At 42.8% G+C, this 19,374-nt stretch overlaps 1 protein-coding gene across 2 annotated transcripts in view; it reads right to left on the bottom strand.

Moving 5' to 3' along the window:
- The window catches only part of LOC122808853 (protein S100-A10-like), a 50,626-nt gene extending 32,059 nt beyond the window's left edge, over positions 1-18,567 (bottom strand). Inside the window, exon 1 of one of the 2 annotated variants that reach the window (XM_044079951.1) lies at positions 18,455-18,567. The gene's annotated coding sequence lies outside the window, so the exon portion shown is untranslated. Of the gene's footprint in view, positions 1-18,404 lie in introns of both variants that reach the window. The other variant, XM_044079950.1, reaches the window with a different exon arrangement.
- Between the last annotated feature and the right edge of the window lie 807 nt (positions 18,568-19,374).

The raw sequence follows: 19,374 nt of genomic DNA, 5'->3' as shown, positions 1-19,374 counted from the left end.
AGGCTCTCAACATTTGGGAGGTACAGAAGGCTGCTGCAATTAAATATAGGGTAGTAAAGAAAATAATGAATTATTATACCCAGCACAAGCTACAAGAACACCATCAAAACTATAGGAGATCAGGCTGGGGGCTCGGAGGACTACATTAAGACAGTGGCCACAGACAGCATCTTTGTATTTTGGTCTCCTCCCCTTCTCATTTTCTGAAGCAGACTGTGTCTTAATCCTTTCGAATACAGTTTTTTGTATTATTCTCAATTTGTAAAATTCCCCAACACATGTGCCAAGGAGCATCTATTTCACCAGTAAAGAACTGCCATCTCCTAGACTATCCAGGATAGTTTAAGATCTCTCTCCAACAAAGTGCTACACTGGTATTGGGGCTGGACATGAAAGAACCACAAATATACTGTGCACCTATGAAAAACATATTTGGCACAGTAGGTCTTAACATGGAACTACTTCATGAAATCAAACTACAGATCACTCCAGAAAAGAAGAATTGGTCTACTGTCTGACTTCATCGAAGTCCTTGTTTTATTGCTGTGGTGAAGTACATACCCATCTGCATGAGATCATTTCCACCCCATGTCACATCAATTGTCACCATCTTTTTTGATTCAATGCCACTCTCTCACCTTCAATGAAAACGTCTGACTGTTGCCAGTCTTCTCACACACAAATCCACCCATCTCTTTGCTGGATACTCTTACTTCCACTCTTTCCCAGTCTTCATCACCAGATTGTCCTCTTTCTTGTACATGTCCTCAAACTATTGTGAATCTGTTCCATTTGACTTTCTGTGCAAATGGAGCTATTTTGATGTGTGTTCTGATGTTCTCATTTCTTAGTCTTAAACACTGTGCATCCTACCACCCAATTTATCTCCATCACTGTTTCCTCACTGCCCCATTTTTACACCATACTTTACAACTGATCACGCTACTATTCTTTACCTTACTTAATTTCCTCCATTTGGTGCCATTACAAGATAATGTTCAATATCTGCTGCACCATCTCTTCACTAAATTTGATTAAAGATCAGAAAAAGAAATCTGAAATCTGACAAGGGCTGTGACAAATACTTCAGTAAATTTAAGACATTCAAACTCACCAAGATGCTTTTGTTACTATGACACTATTTTAGAAAAGCTTACTTAAAGCTGTGGGAGGAGGACTTGACACTGGGCAATGATGCCTAGAAATCACTGGAAAGAAACATTAGCAATATTTACATCACACAACAACACAAAGCACCTACAGAAGACAAGCTACAACTGGGCAGTTGCAACACAAAATGGCACTGGTACCTAAACAAGAATGCATCACTGAACGTTGGAAGCTGCCTTTGCTTCACACGTGCATGTGTGCTCACTTCAGCTTTATTGGCCTCGGTCCACACCTGTATGCGCTCATTTTTTTTTTTTTTTTTTTTTTTTTATGTACACTGGCGACACGCCTGTTCACTCTTATCTTAAAGAACTGTAATCTGTAGCCAAAATGAATATTTTCTTAAATGAATCACTATTTACAAAATATTTCGATATGCAAATAAGTAATATTCAAGGCCACTGCATTCAGTTAAGTGCATTAAAATACAAGCAGGGAATTTATCAAGATACACTTTGTTACTAATCTGTATAATGAAGTAAAAGGTAATGTATTTAGTGCATCATACAATAATGAACAGAAGGAAAATTATAGTATTTCATCACAAATACAGAAAAGCTAAAACTCTGCTGAAATACCATGATGATATTAAGCAATAGGTCACTTCTAGTTACCATTTAGAGGCAAACTAGAGCCTAATGCCAAAGGCTACATGAAAAAATAACAAACCTACCCAAAGATAAAATTACAGCAAATATTGTTCTCAGTCTGAACACTATCTTCCTATAGCAGCAGGAGAACATCTTCAAACATAAGAAAGGTGAATCTGTCGGGGGGGCAGAGCTTCACTACTCCTGGATCTGTAAAATGATTTGAAATATGGTTTTGGAGCATGCATTTTAGGTAGAGTATGCCACCACCCCCTTACACACAAACATCAAGTCACATAAAAAAATAAAATGGGAGTTAAAATAGTGTACCCCTAATTCTTTACATTATCTCTGTGTACTCACTCTGCAAGTATTATCACCATGCTCCGCAAAGCGCAAGAGGTTTTCTCCGCTTTAAACCAAAGTTTTGAACAGTTGGCAGTCTGTTTCTACTAGTGTAAGGCATTTGCTTGAATGTGGTGTGTAAACGAGTGCCACTACTAGTGACAAGTGGAAAAAAAAAAAAAACCACACCTGCAAAAATGACGCTTCTGAATTCATAAGTCATCTTTCAGGGGACAACAGTTGCAAGTAAATGAAATCTCCCCTAACTTTACCCTTTGATGTGACTAATGTGTCCCTTGCTTTTGAACAGGTAAATTGTCCAGCTGCTGCCATCAGTACGGTTTTGTTCCTTCTAATTGAAGAAAGTACAGTTGTGTAAAATCTTACCATAACGGCAGATGTCCTTGCCTTCACCGCTGCAGTATTCCTTACAAATGGGACTCCCTGCCATGAAGCCCACCATCTGGCCAGTTTACTAAAGCCTACTGTTGCATTAAGGTAAGCTGAACATCACCTGCACACTCCTTGCTTAGGGTAGGGCATAAAGGTGATGTTAATGTGCTCCTTCTGCTGACGAGGTGACCACAATCCTTGAACCCTCAAGAAGCCAAGCGCTGCTCCCCATCCCACATCTGAAGAGTCTGTGAACAGACGTTGAGAGGGAAAAGGAGAATGACAAGGGAGCCTTGGATTTAGAGACAACTGCTGAATCCACACACAAGTTCTTTGAGACACAGGAAAGTCTACAGTATGCATAAGCGGAAGCCACACAGACTTCAAAAAAACAATGGAACTTCCTCGTGTGGAATTTGGCTAGAGGGAGCATAGGAATGGTGGAAGCCATGAACCCCAGAGCTCTCAGAAAACTCCCTGGCTGTAATGGAGGCTGGAGGAAGAAGAGTTTGAAAGAATGAGAGTTAATGCCTTTGGAAGAGGCAGGGAAGCCAGCATTGGCACAGTTTGAACCCTGCAACCCAGAAAGACATTATCCTGAGAAGCAGTCAGGGAAGACTTTTTGAAGTTTACTGTGAACCCCAGGCTCTGAAGAACAGAAATGGTAAAATGAAGATTTTGCAAAAGGACCTCTGGAAAAGATGCAGGAATCAGCAGGTCATCCAAACTGTGTCCCTTGAGGCCTGCAAAAGGGAATCACAGGAGCGAGGCGCTTTAATACCCTTGGAGCAGTAGAAAGGCCAAAAGGCAAAGCACAGAACTGAAGATGCCAGGAAGCAGAGAAATGCAAAAATCTCCTGAAATGAGGATGGATCAAATATGGAGATAAGCATCATTGAGGTCCAGTGACACCAGAAAGGCCTGAGGGAGCAAGAGAGGAAAAAGGGACTGAAGGGACAACATCCGAAAGGAAGGCACCTTTAGAAAAGTGTTTAAATGGAAGAGGTCTAAATAGGTCTCCAAGGAGTCTAAACATGAAAGTGCACTCATTGCAAGCATTCTTAACCCTGGAAGAAGCTGACATTTGTGTAGTCACAGAAACCTGGTTCAAAGCTGTGGAGAGCACCCCAGCCATACCATTAATTCAGACCCCAAACCGGGGGCAGCAAAACAAATGGAGTTTACATTACATATAGGTTCATACTAGGCTATCTGCCCTAGGACATTTATAAGCCTAGCCAGAGTGCGTTTGGCTTTCGCCACCCATTTTAAATTAATTTTGCTATGCCCTTTTTTGAGGTTAGTATACTATGCCTCTGTCTAACAGTGACACAGAAGTGATACCCAGGGTAAACCTACGATCTCCCATCCACTCATCAAGATTCCTCTTGAAGAGAGTCAATGAGGGACTCTGCCTTACCTGGACTGGGATTTTATTCTAGAGTGAAGGGAGCCTCTGGGTTATGAATTTGTACCTCCAGCATGTCCTATTGATTTCAGTGCTGAGGTTCAAGTCTCTCGAGCGCATAGCTCGATGGGATTTGGATTTGATGAGGTGCAGCATGTCCATTAATTCCAGGTTGGACATGGCTTTATACGTCAGGCACAGATCACCTCTGAGCAGGCGGTATGCCACTGAGTAGAGCTGGAGTTTCTTTATCCGGGCAGCATATGGCATCTGTTTGAGCCCTTTGATCCTCTTGGTGAGGTACTTTTGGGGTCTTTCCAGTTGCTGCAGGTGTCTGGTAAGGTACATCCCAAAAGGGGAATTGTACTCAATTATGGGCCTGATGAGGGATGAGTAAAGAGGCACAATGACCTCCCCTGATCTAGATGTGAATCCCTTCATGATTAAGTGGGCTATATAAAATGTTTTTCTAACCACTTTTGCCACGTGGTTGTCAAATGAGAGATTGACATCAACTTGGGTCCCCAGGTCTCCAATTACTTCTTCTGTACTTAATGGATTACCACCTATGTAGTAATTTGTGGGCACTTTGTTTCTGCCAAAGTGGATGACTATACACTTTTTGGCGTTTAGCTTGAGGCCATGGCTCTGGCACCAGTTGTCTGTTTCTATGAGGCCCTTTTGGAGGATGCTTGTGTCGGCTGGAGAGTCGATTATGGCGCCCAGTTTGCAGTCATCTGCAAACTTGGGTCAGCCACAGTCCTTCCGTGTTGGCCTGTACCTCTGAGAAATATATACTGAACAAGAGAGAGGTCCCAGAACTGAGCCTTGTGGGATGCCACTTGCAACTGGTTTGGAGTCTGACATGGCTCCAGCAATTATAACCATGTGGGTTCTGTCCTTGAGCCAGTTTCCAACCCATCTAGTGATATAGGGATTTATATTTAAGCTGGTGAGCTTATCTATAATGCCCGAGTGGGGTATTGTATCGAAGGCTTTTGCGAGGTCCAGGTAGGCTGTGTGGACCACCTTCCCCTCGTCAATGGCCTTGGTGACTGTTTCAAAGAAATCGACCAGGTTTAAGAGGCAGGATCTGCCCTTATAGCCGAACTGGGTAGGATCCAGTGTCTGTAGGTCCCCAATATCTTTATTTACGAGGTCCATGATGATCCTTTCCACAGCTTTGTAGACCAGGCTAGTCAGGCTTATGGGGCGATGGTTTCCAGGATCCGTTGAGGCACCACCTTTGTGGAGAGGGACCACTGTTGCTGTACGCCACTCTTTGGGTACATATCCTGTAGTAAGGCTGAGACTGAACAGTAGTTTTATGTTTGGGTTTAGCTCTTCTTGGAGTTCATGTAGGACGCAGCCCGGGACACAGTCTGGTCCCACTGATGCTGTGTTTTTTGCTTTGGAGAGGGCAGCTCTTACCTGAGCATCTGAGATGTCAGGGGGGCAGCACTCTGCTGGGATAGATATTTGCCCTTTTGGTGGGGGGGGGGGTTGTGCTGAACCTGTCAGCTAGGATGTTGGCAATGTCTGTGGGTTTGTTGTATTTTGGACTAATTCTGAGCATATCTGGGAATTCCCACCCAGGTTCCTAACGTAACTAAAGAAAGCCTTGTGATTATCCTTAGTGTCCTGTGCAAAGTTTCTCTTGAAGCTGGACTTAGACGATTTTATGAGTGCTCGTAGTTTTTTGCTAATACTGATCAGAGATGCCTTCCCTTTTTGGGATTTTTGCTCTTATCATGTAGTAGCTTCCTCCTTCTATTGTATAGTTTGTTTATGGCTGGGGTCCAGACAGGACGTCTGCCTTTGGAGGATTGGGTCTTGGGTTTTATTTCGGATTGCATGATCCATGCATTCCTGAAGATGTTCACAGAATGCATTTATAAAGGATTCTGCAGTCTGGGCCATATTTTCCACAGGCCCGGGGGCTTTGAAGGATTCCACCTCAGTTTTGAGGAGTGTGAAATTTGCTTTAGAGAAGTTTTTCACTGTGGTTTTCTGGGCAGGGGGTGGGGTTGGGATGCGAATTGAGATTAGTTTATGGTCTGATCTTGCCAGTGAGGGATACACTTCTGGTCTGGAGCATACAGTCCCCATGTTGGTGATGATCAGGTCCAGTATGTTTTCCCCTCTTGTGGGAGTGATAAGTTGTTCCATAGCATTTGAGTTTATAAATTATAGGAACCTTTGGGCTAGGGTGTTGGAGCTAGAGTAATGCCCCCAGTCTACGTTTGGGTAGTTGAAGTCACCCAATATAATGGTGTTTGGAGAGACCTTCATATTTTCCAGTGTTCTCAGGAAGGCCGAGTGGGGTTCCTGGGTTTGGGAGGGTGGTCTGTAGCAGGCTATAAACTGGAAGGCAGTTTTACCCACTGTTAGTTGCACATGGATAGTCTCTTATGCTTTGTGCTGTGCCACCAACCTGGAGGTGTGGGTATCTTTGACGAATATTGATACTCCCCCCTCCTTTTGTGGTTCAGTCCAAGTTTTGGTGCCGAAAAGCATGGTATAAGGTATAACCCAGTAGTGCTGGGGTGCTCTCGGGAGCCTTGAACCAGGTTTCTGTTACTGCACAGATATCGATGTTCTCCATGCTAAACAGAGTTTTGAGTGCGTGCATCTTGAGGTTTAGACTTCTGGCGTTGAGTAGCATTACTCAGTTTCTTATCCCTTGTGATACCTATAGAGGTGGGTTTGTCTTTTGAGCCTTGCCTAAAAAAGGCACTATGGGGGTAGCAAGAGCGTTTGCCAATATCCGAAAGCCCAGAGGTGACAGGTGCAAGCCGTCCCTAGCGAAGCATCGTGGCTTGTCGAGCATGTCATCCCAGGCTGACAGGCATTTGATCCCCTTTGAATGACGCCAAATACTTAAGCCAATTGTTGAAATTGATCATCTTGTCTTCATATTGTTGCATCATTCTTGGTGACAGTAAGATGCTGCTCAAGGTCAGGGTCATACCAGCCTGGGCTACATACTCAGAGAGCTCCTCTGTCTCTTTTCATGTAGTCCAGGGAGGTACGTCTCAGGTCATTCACACCAGCATGGACAATGAGTCATATTTGTACTTGCCTTGGAGTGACCCGTGTGCTTGTGTTATGTGGCGGATCCTAGCGCCCGACAGGCAGCTCACCGTGACCTTCTCCTTGTTCAGCCTGGTGAGTGGGACGTCAGTGTGCCTGACGATAGTCACCTATTACAAGTGTATCAGGTGTGTTGTTTAGTCTTAAAGGCTGTGACTGTTCGGCACACTGGCTTTGTGAGCTATGTGTTGCACATGTTTTGTTTTGGGGTAGCTGTTGCTTGGTGTCTGCTTTGGAGGTCTCTGTTGCTTAGGCAGATTTTTGTTTAGAGCCTCCGATTATGTTTTTGTGTGTTTGTGTTGGTTTGCTGTCATGGTAGGTCTATGAGAGACTGGAATTTTAGTGAGTGTGGTTTCCTTCTCCTCCTGACTGGTTACGCCAGTACTGAGTTGAGAGAGCTTAGCCTCCAGTTTGGCTATATGGTTGCATCTTTCACGTGTTGGAATTTGTTGGGAGGAGGAGAGGGTTGTCTGTGTACATGAGGCAGTTGTAACATTGCCTCAAGATTCCCAGATTCACCAGCTGGACCGGAGAGGAGATTGACAACTGACCTTTGGACATGCTAGAATAGTATTGGGAATTACTTTATAATTGAAAAAAAGGGCCAGTGGGGAACAAGGTACTCAAGGGGAGTTTTGTGAGGGTGTAGTGCTGACTTATATAATTGCTTTAGTGAGTAAGTGCCAGGTAACTTAAATGCAATGTGTTACAGGTAACCTAAATGCAAAAACGACAAACAGTAACTTTCTTTCAAAGTGAAACAAGGAAATAAGTACAGTAAGCAATGCAGATATCACTAGGGATCCACAGAAGCACTGAAAAGCCACGTTTTAGGTGGAATTAGCGTTTCAGGGAAATAAGCAAACAAGCATACAAACAAAGCTAGATTCAGCAGGCCTGGATCTAGTCTATGCTACAGCAAACAAGGTGTACCAATTTCAGTAAGAAACAGTTCAAATATGCAGGCACTAACTAGAAATTCCCAGCTCAGAAGGGCAGAGTCCAGCCTCTCCTCCCACAAGAGTGCAGACCACGAACCTTCTTAATGTAAAATAACTGGCCTGAAGCCCAAGTGCTTAAACCAGAACTAATACACTTTTAGAATAACAGACACTGAGCCCTCAATCAGCAGTTCCCAACTTAGAAGGATGTAAGCTACCCGTTCTGCCACTACAGTGCAGACCACAAACCTTCTTACTGTAAAACAACTTGTCTGAAGCCCAAGTGCTTAAACTAAAAGGCTTAGAATGAGTTACACCAAGCAGTAAAGCAGTAATAAATACAATGGAGTACTTTTAAGATGACGCAAAAGCAAAATAAAGTAGGAAGAAACACAAACACAGTAAAAGCAGATAAAAAAAAAAATAAAAAAAATTTTGGAGTGAGCAAATGATAAAATATATTTTAATATATAAAAAATACACACTTCTTTCGGCTTTTTCCTGGTTAGGGGTTTCCACAGTGGATCACCTGTACACTCATGATTGGTAGCAGAGTTTTACAGTGTCGAGTTGCCAGCCCGGCGCCCAACCTTCCACAGAAGGCACACACGCATGCACTCATGCCTAGGGCCAATTTTGAGTGTCCAATCCACCTACAGCATGTCTTTGGGACACTACATATAAATATACAATAAAATAATACAATAAGTTTTATATATATTTTGTATATTATATTAGACATACACACCTCCAGGCTGGTCAAACAGTATGATGCACAGGAAATAGCCCAGGTGACGTTAACAAATGACAAGACCCCTATTCAAATCATAGCTAGCTACAACCCTCCAACTCTTGACTCAAGATGCCCACTCCACCTATCTGGACCTCTTTGAATCTATCAAGATTCAACCCTTTACTTTGATCCTGGGCAACTAACTACCCAACCATAGACTGGAAGAAATACTCATGCCAAAACACAAATACCCAGAGACTCCTTGATTTTGTCAATGCAAATGCCTTGGACCAGTTGGCTGACACCCCCCCCCCCCCCCAAGAGGTGAAAATATCTTGGACTTTGTATTAACCAACATGAGTAACCACTGTAGCATCCCTGCAGGTAATCATCCCTGGTAAGAGTCGGCCACATAAAGCAGTCACTTTCAAAAGTCACCATCTCCCCTGCCCCCCCCCCCCCCCAACAGCTAGGGTAAAAAAAAAAAAAAAAATCTACTCCAAAGCTGATTATACCACCTTCACAGCCCTCCACCCCTTCCACAGGAACCGGCACATATGTCCAAACCTACACCAAAGTACTATATGAGCATTTATATAGCTGCATGGAATCAGGAATACCAGACAGGACAAACTCCTCCTCCTCAAGAAGAGTAAACCTGTCTGGTGGACATCTACAATAAAAGGAAAATGTTGTTGTCCAGGTCCAAGAAGGAGCATCTCCTTAGCCTGAACAAGCAAATAAGAACACTACAGAAATCCTCCAAAGAAGTCCAAACTGGCCACATCTACTAAAGACAATCATAAGGCTTTCTTCACATACGTCTGAAATCTCAAAGTAATCACCCAGATCTGGTGGTCAAGGACACCACATACACAAACCTTGTAGATATAGCCAACCTGCTGTCAGACAGGTTCAGTGAAATTCTTCTGTCCACCCCCCCCCCCCAATCAGGACATCCGCAGTATCTGCCCCTCTCCCCTTATCTCTAGGGAGCAAGTCATCACTGCCATCTCAAAAAGCAAAATACAGCCTCCATGGGACCAGATAACATCCCAAGCTGTATCGTACACGAACTCTGGCAGAAACTTGCAACACCATTAGGCACCCTTTGCAAACCAAACCCCCAAGTACTGGCTTTGTCCCAGCTGAGTGAAGGATAGCTACTGTTATCCCTTTGTACAAAGTTGGAGCATCCACCAATCCAGGAAATTATAGACCCATCAGCCTAACTAGCCTGATCTGCAAGGCCATGGAGTGGATTATCATGGACCTCATTAACAAGGACATCGGCAACCTCCAGACACTTGATACCACACAGTTTGGTGTCGGGGGTGCCCAACTTCTGAGAGTGTCACCAAGGCCATAGACGAGGAAGATTGTGCACACCACCTACAGGGATCGGTCCTGGGGCCTCTGCTGTTTGGGATATACTTCTCCAAGGTGCAGGAAAAATCTAGTGGGCTATGGCTGACCAAGTTTACAGATGACTGCAAGCTGGGTGCAGTCATCAATTCCCTTAGTGATGTGGACATCCTCCAAGATGGGCTCACCCAAACAAGTGACTGGAGCCAGAAACACTGCCTCAAAACTGAATGACTATGCATTTTTTGGCACTTTTAGGGAAAATGACATCCCCTGCATGGATAAGGCACTAAGCACACAGTCGTGAGGGACTTGGGCACCCAGGTTTATAGCAAACTGACTTTTAAACACCATATTTCCTCCGTTGTACAGAAAGCTTTCTACATGGCCCACCTCATTAGTAAGGTTATCTCATCCAGGGACAAGGTGGTCATAACATCCCTGTATTCTTCCCTTACAAGACGCATTGAGTACAATGCCCCTTTTGGCATGTACCTCACAAAGCACATGCAGCAGCTGGAGGGACATGGGCTAAATTCTTGGCTTGGCTAGGCTTGTAAGGGCCTCAGGGCCAATAACCTAGTAACTTCCTAAGATTTATAAGTACCTTTATTTCTGGTCACTAGAAACATTCTGAATAAAACCCTTTCCCCCTTTGAGACACAGGCACCTCTTTAATATTACCCCGAGACAAGAGGTCTTGAAGAATCTCTGGGGGAAAAAGGAAAGTTGTTCCCAAGGAGGCTGAGGGAATGCCCATAAAAGGAGGGCAGGAAATCCAGACCATGAAGTACCCTTGCCAAATGAAAACAGATCCCAAGAATCCTGGATGATTCAGAGCCAAACAGGAAGAAAAACAGAAAGATGAATGTGTCTGGGAAAAGGTGGATAGACAGCTAGACAGCACCTGATTTGTCAGGAAAGGGAGGCTTAAGAATCCCTGCAGTCTGAGTAGAGTTGGCAGGAGTCCTTTTACTACTACTTTTACCTTTAGGAGGAGGGCAACACTGCCTACAAACAAATGCTGGCTTAGAAGGGTAGTTTTGCTGAAATTTAGGCACAAGAGAAACAAAGACATGCTTAAGCTCCGTAAAGCCTTTCACTTGTCTTGTCTTAAGAGACTTAAAACCAGAAGCTGCTTCAACAAAAGATTAATCTAGAGAAGCTTCCATCAACTTAGCCTCAATATCATCAGACAAAGGTTGAAGCCTAAGCAAAGAATATCTCCTCAGAACTGAACCAAAAGCAGCAGCCCTAGGGGGCATCTGCTGCATCACAACTACATTCGACAGAATGACAAACTACCTGAAAGGAAGTACCAAACAAGGAAAGAAAATAGCAGAAGATTTACTCTCAGGAGTGTGGAAGATCAGAAAGAAGCTGACAAGCCTTAGAAAAAAAAAAAAAAGAGCCACCACATACCTAGATGTATGGGTTTGATAATTAACAGCCCAAGTATAAACCTTCTTACCCAGCCTATGCAAGGTACTGTCCTCATCATAAGGCAGTAACTTGGACAAAGGAAGCAACTGAGATGGCTTATCAGAGGCTACAAACACCAGAGGGGTCAGCAGTAGGACATTTAAACAAAAAGGAACAATCCTCAGGCACCCTATAAAACCTATCAGACTTGGGAGCAGGGGGCAGAGAATCAGGCACTTTAGAGGCATTGGAAAAAACATCCAATAAAGCAAGCAAGACAGGAGAAATGGCTGCAGGTTTAGCAGAGTCCATCTGGAGTACCTCATCATACCGCTTACTGTTATCTGAAACCTGGGCACAATCCCACTTAAAAAAATTCCATCATCCTAGAGATTGTGTCCCCAAAGGAATTTTCCTCAAAAGGATAAGAGTATGAGAATCCTTCTCCTCAGACCCATAGTCTAAAGAAGGAATCTGGGTAGAATAAGCAAGGGAGTCCAAATCCACCTCGCAAGAATTAAATTGTCTGGGTCTTTTAGGGGAAGAAGAGGATCAAGGAGGAGCAGAAACCAAAACCCCTTGAGGAGGCCTCAATGACAGTAAAGCATTAAATAAGCCCCGAGTAAAAGGCCTGCCACTCACTTAGTGGATCCCTAGGAGCAGAATAAACATGATTAGTTCTCTTTCTTTAAGGGGACATCCATCCTAGAAACCTGAGAAGGCCCAGACTCAGGACGGCATTCCACAACTGCAGTAGGAATCTCTTCCCTAAAGAGAAACTGCAGAACCCCTCTATACCCCTCAGAAACATTCAACCAAGGTTCCCTCAACATCCAAAAAGGATGCCTGCAAAGCCTCAATGGACATGCTGCCCCGTCAGACCTCACCAGCCTCCAACCTAGACACAATATAAGAATCTGACAAAACAAGCGGGTGAGCCTCCAGGTTCATAATAACCTCAGAAGAAACTCCCAGCAGAGGCTGGACAGAGGAAGATTCTGGTCCTACCTTATGAATCTTCTTCCCAGCAGCTAACCCTTGGGAGAGAAGTTCCAGCCATTGTAACTTCAGTAAAAGCTGGTTCAAGACACAATGAAAGGGAAGAAAGCCTACTACGAAGAGTTTTGGGGACAAACACCTGACAAATTGAACAAGACATATGGTCGTGAGTAGTACCTATAAAAAAAAAAATTTTTTTTATGGAGAATCAAGTCTGCTACACTGGCAATTACCCTTCCTAGAGAACATTAACCACAAACAGCACAAAATCAAAAAGAAAAAGTAACCAAAAACCCAACTGGGTACTTATCTGCAACTGTGAGGACTCCAGCACAGGCATAAGCACAAAAGACCAACTGTTAAAACAGCATTCGGACTGGAGGCAAAGTTCAGAGGATGGCACATCTGAACGTCACCTTTATGCCCTATCCTGCGCAGGTATGTTTAGCGTACTTTAAAGCAACAGTAGACTTCTGGCCGGACAGTGGGCTTCACAGCAGGGAATCTAATTTGTAAGGAATTCTGCAGTGATGAATGCAAGGATATCAGTCTTGATCGCTAAACTTCAAAAGCAGACCATTTAAAAACTGTAACACACTCGGACTTTATGAAGCTTTCCTGTCAACTTTGCTCCACCTAGAATCCTTAAAAGGGGTACAGAAACCATGGAGTACAGTAATACCCAAAGAAGAAAGTACCAGCAAAAAATTGTTCATTATTGCACTATCAATCTCAGGGATCAGTATTAGTACAGTTACTAATCACTGCCTGAGGTACCACATGGAATAGCTCAAGGGAGGTAAAAGAAGTACTTTAACAAAGAGGATAGCAGATGACTGCAAGTTGTACCGATGATGCAATGGAGAGTGTCAATACAAAATGTAGGATGCATTTACTACAAGAACTGAGTTTTTTTTATTTTTAAAGAAATACATTTCAGTAACTAGGACCTGCAACTGAACTATTAAAATGAGTAGACCTGGCAAGCCATGTGGTTCTTGCCTGCTATCAAATCTGTTCAGATTAGGACATGTCCTCTCTCACTATCCAAATGGCTTTAATGAAATCATATGCTGATCTACGACATACACCATTCTCAATGGCCAAATTATTCTGGAGTCCAGTATGGCCTGCAAGAGTCAGGGTCTCTTAGCAAGATGAACTCCAATCCAACATTATTCCCTGGTAATGTATTAAGTAGTACCTTTTACAAACAGAAAGGCGATAAGTAATACATGCACTGTTATGTTAACGTTGCAGATTTTATGAGAAGAAATTTTAAGAACCATGGGTACAGAGGGAAGGGATAAAGCCCTTATTACACCCCAAATAACACAGGAAGCTGGAAAAGCAAAGGAGGGAGATTAGTGGTATTTGCCAGCTTTGAGGAGGGAAGGGAGAAGGTTGTTCAGTCATGTTGCTACACACTCCAGAAGGAGACAGGGGAGGTTATATCAGGTTCCAAAGGAGTCACCAGGTGATTCTGCCCTGTATAGAACCAAGCACACAGCAGCTTTCCCTAGCAGCACTCTACATACACACACACAGTCACCACAAGCAGAGGACAAGGTTAACAGAGGGGGATCCACAGTACAGATAGAATCAGAGATGGAAATGGGCAAAACATTCAGGGAACAAATGGAATGATACAACTAACAAATGCTCAGAAAGAATGGGCCATACGGCTGTTGTCTTATATAAAAGAAATGAGGCCAACTCCAAACAATCAAATTCACAGCAGGAAAGAGATTCAGAAGCCATAGGGTAGGATAGTGCAAAGTTTTAATCACATTGACAGGCAAACACCACTACATGTATTTACAATGTAACTACATAGGAGTATTTTTCTCCCTCACCTTTTTAGCTTGACAGCATTGCATTGGTGGTGCTGCAGTAGCATTGTCGCCTCACAGTAAGACGTTGCTCTGTTCGATTCTCAGCTAAAGCGTCTCCTGTGTGGAGACATGTGTGAATGGGCGTACCTTTGTTAAAGGTTGTACGTCAGGGCTGGCAACTCTGTACATAAAAATCTGCTGCCAATCATTAGCAGACCGGAGTTCCGCTGTGGCGACCCCTAACCGGGAAAAGCCAAAAGGTACAACAACCTTTTTAGCTTGACAGACACTGCTGCAGCTCACACACACTTCAAATGGATTCCACGTGACATATGCATGCAGGGGCAGCAGGACAGAGACAGCTGCTAAAAATGCACATTGTACACAATTTGGTCTTTCACTAATAAAGTCTTATTTTTGGCTTTTCCCAGTTCAGGTAATATGGATAAGATGATTCATACGATACCTTTTTGACAATGTCTTTGGGCAACTTCATCAGGAGTATAACCACAATTAATGCTAGAACTCCATTTAGAATGGAACCCAGGCACCTAATAATAGAGATACAAGCCTGCAGCAGCATGGGAGACAACACAGCAACAAGAAGTAAGTGTGGTAAAGCAGTGCACCAAATTCACATTCATTTTGCAGCATGGGTCATTCAGTAAATGACAACAGCAGCGGTGTAGTTGAGCACAGTCTGAGGATTATGAAATCAGAAGACTCAAGAGAGATGAAAAAAAAAAAAAAAAAAACTACAGTGGGCACATAACTCAAAAAGAGAATCCGATGGAGGGCAAAAAAAGATAGAGAAATGTGCACAGACATTAGCAGCATCTGTTGTCTTAGTAGACATTTGACAGCAAAATCCAATGGAGGGCAAAGATGGGAGACAAGTAAAGTCTACATATATTATACAGGGCGTGTTTGTTTAGCATGCCTTTGACAGCAGTTAACACGCTAGATGGAGAATGTTTGAGTTTTGAAATGTGGAATGACCTTTTCACAGACAGCCAAGAAATGATAAATTCCTTCTGCAGTGGGTGTGGTTTCTCCTTGCTAAGCTTCATGGCTACAGAACTGAAAATGCATACTCTGCTGCACAGATTGTAAAGCTCGTATAAAGGCACATCATTTCTACTGGGAAGTTCACACAGGCATGTCCAATTAAGCAAGTAGCAATAAAATGGCCTGATCTCACAAGCTCTCTTGGGGCTATATTTTCATTTAACCTGCATGCTTACCATACCTCTCAGCTGTTCAGATTTTCACAGATTGTCCAGATTTTTCTTCATGTCCATTTCTCATAAAATTTGGTTTTCTGCAAACCACCGGGGATAGAATACTTCAAATCTTTAACACAAAACCTGTTAAAACCTATTATTCTAGCAACTTTCATAAGAGTAATACTTGTTCTAGTTTTGTGTCTTTCTCCCCACATTATTTTTGGCTTTGTCCAGACTTCTTGTGCCAAGAGGTTGAGAGGTATGCTTACTGAAAATACAAAACAGAAGAACATTAAATGCTTGCCACAATTTAGCAAGTAGAGTCACTTATGGCTGCTGGGACTTAAAACTGTCCATGTTCATTTGCTGGCTGTGCTGGAGTTGTCACTTTCCTCCCCTAAAGGCACTGTATAAGCCACTTATGGGTTCCCCATCATTTCCTGAACATTACTTGCTGCACAACAAACTGATTATGCTTGTAACCATCACCCCCCCTGCTTATGCCCTTCCGGTGGTGCAGTAGTAGCGTTCTTGCCTCACAGCAAGAGGTTCTCCCGTTAGATTCTCAGATAGTGTGCAGGAGTGCCTTCTGCGTGGGGAGTCTGCATGTCCTCCCCGCAGGTAGAGTGGCATTCTGAAAGACATGCGTGAATGGGCATGCCTTCGTTGAAGGTTGGGTGTCAAGCTGGCGACTCGGCACCGTGAAAATCTGGTCTGAAGACCAGTGACAATGTTCATTGTGTTACAGTTCTTCAGCTATACGTTCAGCATAACCAGTCACTTTATCTACTGGCATCAGCATCACAATCAGCACCTCCCTTGCAGGCATGCCTCTGATTCAGGGAAGTGAACTATAGCTACCTTGCAGCTATCAAATCAGTAGCAGTGTGCAACAATTATCAAGCAATAGAAAGAAATATGTAATTTTTCAGATACAAGAAAATCCTAGAAGAGTACCATAACCATAATAAACTGATGCTGTGCAAAATTCAAGATGACCCAGTCTCATAGTACTGGCTACTGAACTTTGCATCCACCTTTGGAATGAATCTAGAGTGGTCATACTTAATACCCCACTTCATCAGTGAGGCATTTTACACTAAACAGGCAAACTCCAGGATCTGTGATTCAGCCCTAAGCTTCATTCACAACACACATAGTGTTTGCATGTTCCCACCACATCTGAGTGGTTTGCCCTTGTGGTCTGGGTAAATGCTAAAAAGAACCAGTTTCATTTAAAGATGCAGTTATAGCACCATACACAAAATAAGAGAGAGACCTCAAAGGTTATTACTGGGGGAGGGCTCAAGCCATTCTTGCACTAGACTGCAAGAACACTTCAAAAAATTATTGGGTCCACTGCCTCAGTTTATTAGGACTGCAAAATGTACACAGTTTGTGCCACTCAACCACATTGTGCTTTACATGACCCTTTTGCATTAGAGCTATCATTAAGGACAGTATAGGGGGCATATCTTAGTTTACAGGACTTGCCTACTGAACACGGAAGAAACAGCTTCTCTGTAGGCTCTGTGTTCTAGCTCATTTGCACCCTGAAGGCCCTCAGACTTAGCTCCCCAGATATGAACAAATCAGAACGGTCACCGAGTGGTACAATGCCCTTGAGTATCTCACTAGCTTTATTATTCAGCCCTGGTGTTTCCCCAGATATGCCACACAAGTCTCATACTAACTGTATTTATCAAACCTGTTCCTAAACTTTATTCCATTGTCTGTAAGCTTACAATAAATTCTTGCATTGCATTGGAAAATACAGGCAGCCATAAACTGTGTTCCTATTCACATTTTTATTGCACTCCAGCATAACGACTTGAAATAGGCAACGTGACTACAAATACTGCAGGATGCTTAACGTGCCACACCCAGCTGCAATAAATGGAAACTGAATAAAACATCTCCAACAGCTGGTAGAGCAGACTTTACTCAGCTGAAGATACAAGCTTAGCTCTCCCAAATGATGGATATGCTTCCCCTATAGGGAAAAGGGGAAGCTTCATACATAATAGCACATTTGTCACAGAACAAGCACTTTTGTCAGAGAACAAACACACAAAAGTGTTACCTGTGTGTATGTGGTGGGGAACATTTACTCATGCTTTTAAATTCTTTACCTGGACATTACTAAAGAACATCTTGCATCTAAAACAAACTTTGTTGGTAAAATGTGCATGCGCAAGTCAAGAGAACAACCACAGAAAGTGAAATTGGCAAAATGCCTTCCTTCAAAGTGGCACAAATTAAACTTTGCAAAGCACATCAGTCTTAGCTTACCAGCACTTCATACATTGTCCGTGCAGTTTGCAAGCCATTTGTAAAATGCAGTTCTACCCATACAGTATTGTTACACACACACTTTTCACAACTTAAACCACAAAAATCTTTCCAAATATACTCCACACAAAATAAAACGGTACTGAATTTAACTCCCAACAGAAACAGATGTACAAGTTATAGGTGTGTCTCTCTCAAGGTTCCAGCAGCAGCTGCCACTGACAGACTGTTCACTTCAGAAGCATTGGTACCCCAGTTCTTTAGGGAAATAGGGTGGAGCCATTTGCTAAAAGAAGCAACTTATCACTCTATTCAATAAAAAGAGAGTATTACCTCTGAAACAATTACAACTCACAGCACCAGTACTTTCATTGTTAAAGTACTATTGCACATAAATGTAAAATCCCTTTAAAATGCTTACAAACGACATTGCATTGCAAGGTATAAAATATTTCAGTAGCAAATCTCAGCTTTGGGCGATTTTAAGTGTTACAGGTAATATCTAGCATGCAGCCTTGTTCTACAAATGTCAAAGTTTTAATTTGACTATTAAATTAAATCATGTAAATGAAATCAATTAAACTACACTCACCTTAAAATTCACAGAATTAGAGCCTGAAAAAACTGTCTGGACTGACTCACCGTTCACATACGACAGACTACAAAGCTCACTGTTGTTTAGAGCCACGCCTGCTGTTAGAATGGGGAGGAAGAGTGTGGAAGCAATTTTAAACTGTGTAGCTTTCTTTCTTGTTTGAGTCATGCTACAATTCTTACACTTCCCCCGCTGACAACTTTGCTTAGAACTGATAGGGCAGCAGGCTTGTTCATCACCTTTGGGTGGGAGAGGATTTTTAAAACCCTCCCCAGATGACAAATGAAAACTGATCTTTATACTGTGATTAATGCAGCAGTTAGCAGAATTTGTTTAAGTATGGTAAATTAATCTTTAAAGTGGATGCAAGCACATGACTACATCAATGGATTTTTGTCAATAGAACTGCATTAATGCAGTGGGGTTTTTTTTGTTTGTTAATGATACAGTGATTTTGTGATTCTGCTGTCATCTTAAATCGTGTTGTGTGCTTTCTAAATAAAGTATCATTTCATTGATATTGTTAACAGAAGTCTTCATAATGCCTGTGACTCAGTTAAAGGTGGTGATATTTGTAAATGCTCTGTTGGGTGTTGGCTGCAATATTGTTCTTATTTATTAATAACATTCTTAACCATGTAAGTGCACCAGTCCAAAGACCGTTTTCAGGCAAAACCTAGGCCAGTTTGGGATAGAATGACAATATTATAACTACCCCAGCATAAACTGGAAGTCACAAATAACCCTTAACGTGCAGGACAAAAGATTGCTGGGCTTTATAAGTGCAGACACCTTGAACCAGTTAGTCTGTACACCTACTAGGGGTGGAAATATCCTTAACCTTCTTCTGGCTTTTCCCGGTTAGCGGTCGCCACAGTGGATCACCTATCCACTCACAATTGGCAGTGGAGTTTTACGGTGTCAAGTTGCCAGCCCGGCACCCAGCCTTCCACAGAAGGCACACACA

The sequence above is a fragment of the Protopterus annectens genome, chromosome 8.part0 (assembly GCF_019279795.1).
Source record: "Protopterus annectens isolate FY-2018-M chromosome 8.part0, PAN1.0, whole genome shotgun sequence".
Taxonomy (NCBI): domain Eukaryota; kingdom Metazoa; phylum Chordata; order Ceratodontiformes; family Protopteridae; genus Protopterus; species Protopterus annectens.
Note: the sequence above shows the minus strand (reverse complement) of the source record. Positions and strands in the feature narration are given on the sequence as shown.